The sequence below is a fragment of the Hyla sarda genome, chromosome 2, assembly GCF_029499605.1.
Source record: "Hyla sarda isolate aHylSar1 chromosome 2, aHylSar1.hap1, whole genome shotgun sequence".
NCBI classification, from domain to species: Eukaryota; Metazoa; Chordata; class Amphibia; order Anura; family Hylidae; genus Hyla; species Hyla sarda.
The window spans coordinates 100,763,527-100,774,196 of NC_079190.1; the positions used below are offsets into that span (position 1 = coordinate 100,763,527).

At 45.4% G+C, this 10,670-nt stretch overlaps 1 protein-coding gene across 9 annotated transcripts in view; it reads right to left on the minus strand.

The window, feature by feature from the left end:
• SCN8A (sodium voltage-gated channel alpha subunit 8) overlaps positions 1 to 10,455 on the minus strand; it is a 260,584-nt gene extending 250,129 nt beyond the window's left edge. For 7 of the 9 annotated variants that reach the window (XM_056562701.1, XM_056562698.1, XM_056562693.1 and 4 more), the window contains exon 1: positions 10,302 to 10,455. The gene's annotated coding sequence lies outside the window, so the exon portion shown is untranslated. Of the gene's footprint in view, positions 1 to 9,839; positions 10,029 to 10,301 lie in introns of those variants that run through there. The other 2 variants (XM_056562694.1, XM_056562695.1) reach the window with 2 other exon arrangements.
• Positions 10,456 to 10,670: the final 215 nt, after the last annotated feature.

Consider the following 10,670-nt stretch of genomic DNA (forward strand, 5'->3'; position numbering starts at 1 on the left):
CACCGTGGTATAGGTGTGTACCCCATATCACCTCGGTAAGTGTATAATTGTGAGCTGCACCAACAAATGTTCTCTTCTTTTCTAGATTTGTAAATTACTTCTATTAAAAAAAATATTAACCCTTCTAGTACTTATTAGCTGCTGAATACTACAGAGGAGATTATTTTCTTTTTGGAACACGGAGCTCTCTGCTGACATCTCGAGCACAGTGCTCTCTGCTGACATCTCTGTCCATTTTAAGAACTGTCCAGAGCAGCATATGTTTGCTATGGGGATTTTCTCCTACTCTGGACAGTTCTTAAAATGGACAGAGATGTCAGCAGAGAGCACTGTGCTTGTGATGTCAGCAGAGAGCTCTGTGTTCCAAAAAGAAAAGAATTTCCTCTGTAGTATTCAGCAGCTAATAAGTACTGGAAGGATTAAGATTTTTTAATAGAAGTAATTTACAAAGCTGTTTAACTTTCTGGCAGCAGTTGATTTAAAAATAAAGAGTTTTCCAACAGATTACCCCTTTAAATATCTCTGTAAAATTTTCCTATACATACAAAAGATATTATTATACAATCTGCATAGGACAATAGGACAATTGTATACATCATCATTATCCCCTTTCTATATAACTTTAAGTAAAGTTTCAAATATACCTATGTGATATATGTAGATGACATAGTTTGCTTTATATCAAACCTATAAGGTGGAAATTTACCTATTTAGGATAGAGAGTAGTTGTAGTACAGGGGCTGAGGGATTGATCGCACCGGGTCTCACTTCTTAGACCCTATGTGATCAGAAGTTATTAAGCAGGGGAGCGGGCGGCATGGTCCGCAACCCTGCGATGTATCCTGTGTTTTAACTTTCATTTTTAAATCCCCCGCGGGGAGCCCTGAATGGCCGGAACTGAGGAGCCATTCAGGACTCCCAGCGGGGTTTTTAGAATGAACATTGTGAGTGGCAGCAGGGGCCATATGTAGAGCTGGGCAGTATGACCAAATATGTGTATCACAGTATTTTTGTAACTTATGGCGGTTCCATGGTATATAACGGTATTTCTCCCCCCCCCCCAAGTCATGTGACCCGCTAGCACTGTTCTGCTTCTCACCCCTCCCCCCCAAAATTAATTATCAGCCCAGCGCTGCGCTGTCCCCATCTGGGTACTACTCACGTCACCCGCAAGTGCTGCCCACCTCGTCCTCCTGTTTGTTGCGGGCCGCTGGCGCTGACACTCTATACTGTACGCTGTATCCCTATGCCCGGGCTGCAAAAGATAAACAAAATAAACTTTAACGCACCTTCCTACGTCGGCCTCACGCTCTTCCTGGGGACAGGAACATCGGAGAGCCGTCAACCTATCTCCGACCTCAGCCGGTAATAGGCTGAGCCCACTCTCATGTAAGAAGCCGGCCAGCTTCTTACATGACAGTGGGCTCAACCTATCACCGGCCGAGGCGGAACATCGCTGCAGCCGGTAATAGGCTGACGGCTCTCCGACGTTCCCATCCCCAGGATGCAGGTCCGGACCGACGGGGGAAGGTGAGTTAAAGTTTATTTTGTTTATCTATTGCAGCCCAGGCATAGGGATACAGCGTACAGTATAGAGTGTCAGCGCCAGCGGCCCGCAACAAACAGGAGGACGAGGAGGGCAGCGCTTGCGGGTGATATGTGAGTATTAACCCCATGGGGACAGCACAGCGGGGCTGATAATTAATTGGGGGGGCAGAACAGCACTCGCGGGTCACATATGATTAGTGTGGGGACAGCGCAGCACTGTGTTGATAATTCATTCCCGAGGGGGAGGGGCCCAACTGGTATTGCGGTATGGGGAAAATTCATATCGTGCAGCACAAAAATTTCGGTATTCGGTATGAACCGGTATACCACCCAGCACTAGCCATGCCATGCCATATGTATATTAAAAGCGCTGTGAGGGGCAATATATATAGCGCTGCAGGGGGGGGGGCAGACATATAGACTATATATCTAGCCCCCCAGTGCATTTATAAAGATATGACCCTCGACAGCACGCGCATATATATATATATATATATATATCTATATATATATATATATATACCCCGCTGGCACATTAATAAAGATATGACCCTCGCACTGCATTTATATATACATATATATATATATATATATATATATATATATATATACCCCCGCAGCGCATGTCTCATGATATGCCACCACAGCGCTATATGTGAAAAGTATTTCCGGCCGGCCCGATGATGCTGATAGATAAACTTTTCAATAATAGCGCTGAAGGGGTGTATGTATAAAGATGTACTGGGGGCAAACATATAGCGTTTTCTGCCCCCCCCCCCCCACAGCGCTCCTATATACAGGGATGCGGAATTCCTATCGCCTGACACCCGGGACATGCAGTTCCGGGCGCCGGGCAGGTGAACTTTTCCGGCCCTTAGTCCTACTTTGGGCAAGCAGGGCCGGACCTGACAAGCACGGCGGCGCTCAGCAGTCTGTATGGAGCGGGCTCCGGACTCGTGCCCGCTCCGTACTCTGCAGCCCCCAGATGTTCTCAGTAGCCTGAGGCCGCCACTAATAGCCAGCATGCGGCTGGCTATTAACCCTTTAGATTGCCGCTGTCAAAGCTGACAGCGGCGTCTAAAGGGACATGTGAATGCTCCCTGGTGGGCTAGTGGGGTGGATCATCCCCCCCGCAGCGCGATCGTGGGGGAGAGATCCACTATAGAGGTAGCCGGAGGGCTTACCTCTGCTTCCCTGGAGTCCGTGGCTCTGTCATTGATAGAGCCTGCCTGGACTATGCTCTATCAATGGATCACAGAGCACACAGATGAATGGAGTTCAATAGAAAAGGAAACCACCAAATTTGCTAAATTATTTTTTACTATTTCAATTTCACTTCACTAATTTTATATATATTTTATTTATTTTTTTCGTTTCGGAGAATATGTTATTGAAAAATTTAAAGGTATCATTATAATAGTTAGTTATGGCTATTATAGGGCGAGGAGGAAAAAAATTAGTGTAAAAGGGAAAATTGGCCCGGACAAGTGGATCGTCATGAGGGACAAGTAGATCTTGCTCTGTTTTAGTCCCGTGGACAAGTAGTTTTTTATTAAATTTCCACACCCCTGATATACATATGCCACCGCAGCGCTATGAATGAAAAGTATTTCTATCAGCATCATTGGGCCGGCCAGCTGCTGGCACTATACGCTGCTGATAGATATACTTTTCATTCATATCGCTGCAGTGGCATATTATGACAAATGCTCTGGGGGGGGTCACATTATAAATGCGCTGGTGGGGTCATGTCTTTATTAATGCGCCCGGTGGGGCTGGTGTATATATATATATATATAATATATATATATAAATAAAATGCGCTGGCGGGGGTCATATCTTTATTAATGCACTGTGGGAGGGGGGCATAAATGCCCTGGGGGGCTAGATATATAGGCTATATGTCTGCCCCCCCTGCAGCGCTATATATCTTGCCCCCCACAGCACTTTTAATATACATATGGCCCCCCGCTGACAATCTCCTGCTGAGAGCCCTGATTGGCTCCTCAGTAGCGGCCATTCAGGGCTCCCCGCGGTGGATTCAAAAATGAAAGTTAAATCCCACCATACATCGCAGGGTTGCGGACCATGCCGCCCGCTCCCCTGCTTAATAACTTCTGATCACATAGGGTCTCAGAAGTGAGACAAAGTGCGATCAATCCCTCAGCCCCTGTACTACAACCCCCATCATGGAACAGACTCTGTTCCATGATGGGGGTAGTAGAACAAACACTAATGTAGCCTCCCCAGCTGTCTGCAGACTCCCGCAGCCGGGGAATTACTACTCCCATCATGGAAACAAGTCTGTTCTATGATGGCAGTAGTAGTCCTCCCTCAGCACTGCAGGAGTCTGCTGATGTCACCTCTTCTGATCATGCTCAGAAGTAATAACGGATATTATAAACCAGGTGCAAACGGATGACATAAAGGCTCATCCGTGTGCTATAGGCTTCAATGTAAAAAATAACGGCCGTTAATTTACCCGTTTCTTGTGATGGGCGAAAAATTTGTGCATGTGCCGTTTTTTCTTCCGTCACAAATAACGTCCGTTATTCATGACAGGTCATAACAGATAATCAAAAAATCCCATAGACTTGAATGGGATTTTGTAAAGGACATTTAACATCCGTTATTAAGGCTTTTCTAACAGATGTTTATAACGGATCTTTTAACAGAACAACTTTATAGTGTGAAAGGGGCCTAACAGTTTTTACTAATAGTAGAAATAATGTAGTCAATAATAATAAGTATAGAGTATAACAATAATCCAAGCTATATCTTCCCTTAGTGTGTTATGACTGTACCTTCAACTCTGTATCCATTTATATCTGTATCCATTTATCTGCTGATCTTTTAGAAACACCAAAGTAACATTTACAAGTCAATGCCATCTAAGTGGAAAAAGCACCTTCAGGGTAAGTTCACACATGCTTATTTTCTGCTGCAGATCTGCTTCTGCAGATTTTGCTACCTATTAAAGTCAATGGCTGCAAAATCTGCTACAGCAAACCTGTATGCACATGTGAAAAATATGCACATGTGAATGTACCGTGAGGAATGATTACCTGCAGAATTTCCGCAGCATATTTGCTGCAGAAAATCTGCAGCTGATTTTGCTACCATTGACTTCAATGGGTCAGCAGAAAATGCCCAATAGAGTCAGATTTGCAGGTTTTCCTTCTGACCCATCGAAGGCAATAGTATCAAAATTCGCTGCGGATTTTCCGAAGCAAATACGCTATGGAAATTCCACAGGTAATCCGCCTGTGTGAAAATATCCTAAGAGATCAGCATTATATTTCTGCTGCATATTTTGTGCATCTGATTTTGCTACCCATAGAAGTCAATGGGTAGTAAAATCAGCTGCACAAAATAGGCAGCAAATCCTGTACGTTGGAATTTACCCTTAGGGTACACTGACACATACAGGATCTGCTGCAGATTTTCTGCTGCAGATTTTGCTACCCATTGACTTCATGCAAGATATGCAGCAGATCCTGTATGTGTGAACATACCTATAAACAAAACACTCACTGTAGTCTTAACGGTAAAGAAGTGTTGTTGTTTTTTTAAATTAACCATTAACAAAAAATTTTATAAACACAAGCAAAATTAGATCAAGTATATATAATTATTTATTATAAATGATATAAATGATCTGATATGCCTTGGAGCAGTGTTCCTTCACCTGTGACTCTTCAGATATTTTGAAACAGCTGGAGAGCACCATTTGAGAGGGAACACCTCTTCAAAGAAATAAAATAAAAATAATGTGAATATCCCACCAAATTCATAATTACAAAATGCCACTATGACAGTCACAAAATATAGCATGTTTAGAACATATAGGGGTATAAACATAAAACTTTTTGGGGGGTGATTAATAAAAATACTTTTTTTTTTTTTATTATTTTTCCTCATTTATAAGTTACATATATCATTAAAGGGATTATCCAGGAAAAAAAAATGTTTTATATATCAACTGGCTCCAGAAAGTTTAACAGATTTGTAAATTACTTCTATTAAAAAATCTTAATCCTTTCAGTACTTATGATCTGCTGAAGTTGAGTTGTTCTTTTCTATCTAAGTGCCCTCTGATGACATGTGTCTCGGGAACCGCCCAGTTTAAAAGCAAATCTCCATAGCAAACCTCTTCTACTCTGTGCAGTTCTCGAGACAAGCAGAGATGTCAGCAGAGAGCACTGTTGTCAGACAGAAAAGAACAACTCAACTTCAGCAGCTAAAAATTATTGAAAGGATTAAGATTTTTTAATAGAAGTAATTTACAAATCTGTTTAACTTTCTGGAGCCAGTTGATATAAAAAAAAAAAAAAAGTTTTTTTCCTGGAATACCCCTTTAATTAGATAATTCACAAAAATTAATGCAACCTTAAACCCCTCTCCTCAGCCCCCTGGTACTGGAGTAAAAGGGGGAAAAATGAATAAATACATTTATTTGAGGCTTTACCCTTCTTTTTCCCTGACCATCTTTCTTCTCCCTATTCCTCCTATCCTAAGGATAAAAGTAAGAATACATTTAGAACAGTGTTTTCCAAACAGTGTGTCTCCAGCTGTTGCAAAACTACAACTCACTGCATGCCCGGACAGCCTTCGGCTGTCCGGGCATGCTGGGAGTTGTAGTTTTGCAACAACTGGAGACATGCCATTTGGAAAACACTGATTTATAATGACTGTCTACATAATTTAGACTTAATATATTTCCATATATTATGAAAAATCCAAGACCATGTAAAGTGTTTCTATATTTCAGATTAGTAAGGAGAAATATGTAACAAGACTTTGTTTAATCTTTTCTTCCAGTAAATTTACAGACAAGGGTCTGGAACATGAATCATTCATCCAATAAATTAAACATATGTGGAGTAAAGTCAGAAAGCGGAATTGTAATTGAACAACACGAGCGAGGTCTCCTCCTAAATTCTGGACAAGAAATGTTCCGTAGGTCCTCACTTTAGTTATATAAAAAAAAATGTAAGTGGGAACAATCATGTGAAGAGGAAATAAAGCTGCCCAGTCAGCACAGGGCGTCATGGAGCTGTCCATTCAGCAGCACGCTGCAATCCGGTCACCAGCACCGCAAATACAAGGAGGTGTCCATCCCGCACCACACTACACAGCCAGTCTACTCTACAGAGGTTCACTACATGACTGCTCCAGTGTGCTGCACAGCCAGCTCACCCCCACAGAATAACTGGCCACTACTGTACACAGCAACACATGACAGTCTAATGTAGGACAGGACATGATACAGGACAGTCTAATGTAGAGGAAATGTTTATTGTTTGCACATTACAGGACAGTCTAATGTACAGGGGGTGTCTATTCACTAGCGCAGTACAGGACAGTCTAATGTACAGGGGGTGTCTATTCACCAGCGCAGTACAGGACAGTCTAATGTACAGGGGGTGTCTATTCACCAGCGCAGTACTGGACAGTCTAATGTACAGGGGTTGTCTATTCACCAGCACATTACAATACAGTCTACTGTACAGGGGGTGTCTATTCACCAGCAGATTACAGGACAGTCTAATGTACAGGGGGTGTCTATTCACCAGCACATTACAATACAGTCTAATATACAGGGGTGTCTATTCACCAGCGCAGTACAGGACAGTCTAATGTACAGGGGGTGTCTATTGACCAGCACATTACAGGACAGTCTAATGTACAGGGGGTGTCTATTCACCAGCACATTACAATACAGTCTAATATACAGGGGTGTCTATTCACCAGCGCAGTACAGGACAGTCTAATGTACAGGGGGTGTCTATTGACCAGCACATTACAGGACAGTCTAATGTACAGGGGGTGTCTATTCACCAGCGCAGTACAGGACAGTCTAATGTACAGGGGGTGTCTATTGACCAGCACATTACAGGACAGTCTAATGTACAGGGGGTGTCTATTCACCAGCGCAGTACAGGACAGTCTAATGAACAGGGGGTGTCTATTCACCAGCACATTACAGGACAGTCTAATGTACAGGGGGTGTCTATTCACCAGCGCAGTACAGGACAGTCTAATGTACAGGGGGTGTCTATTGACCAGCACATTACAATACAGTCTAATATACAGGGGGTGTCTATTCACCAGCGCAGTACAGGACAGTCTAATGTACAGGGGGTGTCTATTGACCAGCACATTACAGGGCAGTCTAATGTACAGGGGGTGTCTATTCACCAGCAGATTACAGGCCAGTCTTATGTAAAGAAAGTGTCTATTTAGCAACATACTACAGGACAGTCTAATGTAAAGGAAATGTTCATTCACCAGCACTCTACAGAACAGTCCAATGTAAAAAGTGTCTATTCAGCAGCACACTATAGAACAGTCTGATGTACAAGAGCTGTCTATCCCCCTGTAGTGCACATAGGAGCTGTCATAGGAGCTGTCCATTCGACACAACACTGCAAGGCCAGTCTAATGTAGAGGGGCTTTCTATTCACCAGAACACTACAGGCCAGTCTAATGTAAAGGAAATGTCTATTGCCAGCGCACTACAGGACAGTCTTATGTACAGGAAATGTCCATTTACCATCACAATACAGGACAGTCTAATGAAGAGAAGCTGTCTATGCTGGTGAATAGACAGCTCCTCTACATTAGACCGTCCTGTAATGAGCTGGTGAATGAACATTTCCTCTGCATTAGACTGTCCTGTAGTGAGGCCAGTCTAATGTGCAGGGGCTGTCTATTCACCAGCACCCTACAAGCATCGTGCAGGAGCTGTCTATTACCAAGTATAGGAGCATGTCCATCCAGCATAAGAGCTGTCCATTCAGCACCACACTGCCAGGCCAGACTAATGTAAAAGGGCTGTCTATTCACCAGCACACTACAGGCCAGTCTTATGTGCAGGGAATGTCTATTCACCAGCACACTATGAGACAGTCTAATGTAGAGGAGCTGTCTATTCAGCACCACCCTGCCAGGTCAGACTAATGTAGAGGAGCTGTCTATTCACCAGCACACTACAAGACAGTCTAATGTAGAGGAGCTGTCTATTCACCAGCACACTAGAAGACAGTCTAATGTAGAGGAGCTGTCCATTCAGCACCACACTGCCAGATCAGTCTAATGTAGAGGAGCTGTCTATTCACCAGCACACTAGAAGACAGTCTAATGTAGAGGAGCTGTCTATTCACCAGTACACTAGAAGACAGTCTAATGTAGAGGAGCTGTCTATTCAGCACCACACTGCCAGATCAGTCTAATGTAGAGGAGCTGTCTATTCACCAGCACACTAGAAGACAGTCTAATGTAGAGGAGCTGTCCATTCAGAACCACACTGCCAGATCAGTCTAATGTAGAGGAGCTGTCTATTCACCAGCACACTAGAAGACAGTCTAATGTAGAGGAGCTGTCTATTCACCAGTACACTAGAAGACAGTCTAATGTAGAGGAGCTGTCTATTCAGCACCACACTGCCAGATCAGTCTAATGTAGAGAAGCTGTCTATTCACCAGCACACTATGAGACAGTCTAATGTAGAGAAGCTGTCTATTCACCATCACACTACAAGACAGTCTAATGTAGAGGAGCTGTCTATTCAGCACCACACTATGAGACAGTCTAATGTAGAGGAGCTGTCTATTCAGCACCACACTATGAGACAGTCTAATGTAGAGGAGCTGTCCATTCAGCACCACACTGCCAGGCCAGACTAATGTGAAGGAGTTGCCCTTCCAGCACCACATTGTAGACAGGAGTGACAGATAGTTGTGCATTCAGATCCACCCCAATGTGTACCCCACACAGCTGTCCATTTATGGCCATGCTTCCCTACCTGCATGTAGCTGCCCATTCATCAGCACCGCATACACCGTCCCTTGGGCCCACCATAATACAAGAGACCATGAAATAAAACGAGGGGCCCCAGTCCACAAGCCCCATGACTGCATAATACCATCTTCCCAGGAAGCATGCTGACTCAAGAAGTACATGCATCACCCTGGTCTGCAGAGCCTGAACTTCTCTACCAGGACTAGGACTGACATCTGGTGGAAAACTGCAAATAATCAGCAGGTCCCATAATGTGTGGTCCGGTGTGAGGAATGCAGGATTCAGGCAGCTCTAAATGCATCACCCCGGAGCCCTGTGCCCGTCTGCCTCCCCTGGCACCAGCCCTGCTGACATTCCTGTGCCCATCACGCTATGCCTGCCCTGCCATCCCCACATGTAAGGGCCACAGGCTTCAGGAGAAGAAAATGCTGCAGTGTATAGGAAGGAGCATGAGAGGGAAAGCCCCGCACATCTACTGCACAACTCACCGCCCAGAGCTCCTGCTGCCAGCCGGGCACACAGCACATTGCAGACCCGTCCACCTACCACACCCGACAGCTAAAGGGGGACCCCGGCTCCAAACTCCGCCAGGGTGCAAGGGAGGAGCAGGGGGCACAAAGTGATGACACCCTGTATTGTGTACGGCCGGTCAGTGTGCACTATAAGTTATCAGGAGGGGACACCCTGCCTTGTACAGCCCGTCATGTGTACGCAGCGCCCCGGCGGGGGGGATACACCGGGGCACGGCACCGTCTGCCCTCCGGACTAGTGAAGTTCAGGGCAGTAACGTCTCTGCGGCAGTTTCGTGCGCCGCCTCCCCCCATCCCGGTCCCTGCTATCAGCAGCGGCCGCCGCTCTACTCGTGCCCGTCAGTCAGCCCCGTCCTGTGCCCGCGTCCTCCCCGTGTCCCGGCTCCAGGAGGTCTCCTCAAGTGCCCGCATGTCACTTACTTGCCTGACTCTAGCGAGAGTCCCTGCAGCCTGCGCCGCCGGACTGCAGAGGTGGGGAGGCTGCAGCAGGAGGAACTGCGGCCGTCGCCATCTTGGAGCCTCCGCAACGCGCGCCGGCCCCGTGTAAGGCTGTGAGCTGAGGTAGCCGGGGGAGTGTGAGCAAAGAGCGCGCACACTGCTCCGCCGCACACACTGGTGACCGGGGGGCGGCTCACTATTCAGCGCTCAGGAGGGAGCTAGGCTCTTTAGCAACCTTCCCTAGAGCCACTTCTTGGGAAGTTCTCAATTTTTTTTTTTTTTTTTTATATCATTGTAGTGCATGTGAGACAAGTGACTGTGGTAATGGGCGTAATGGTGACAGGAGAGGGC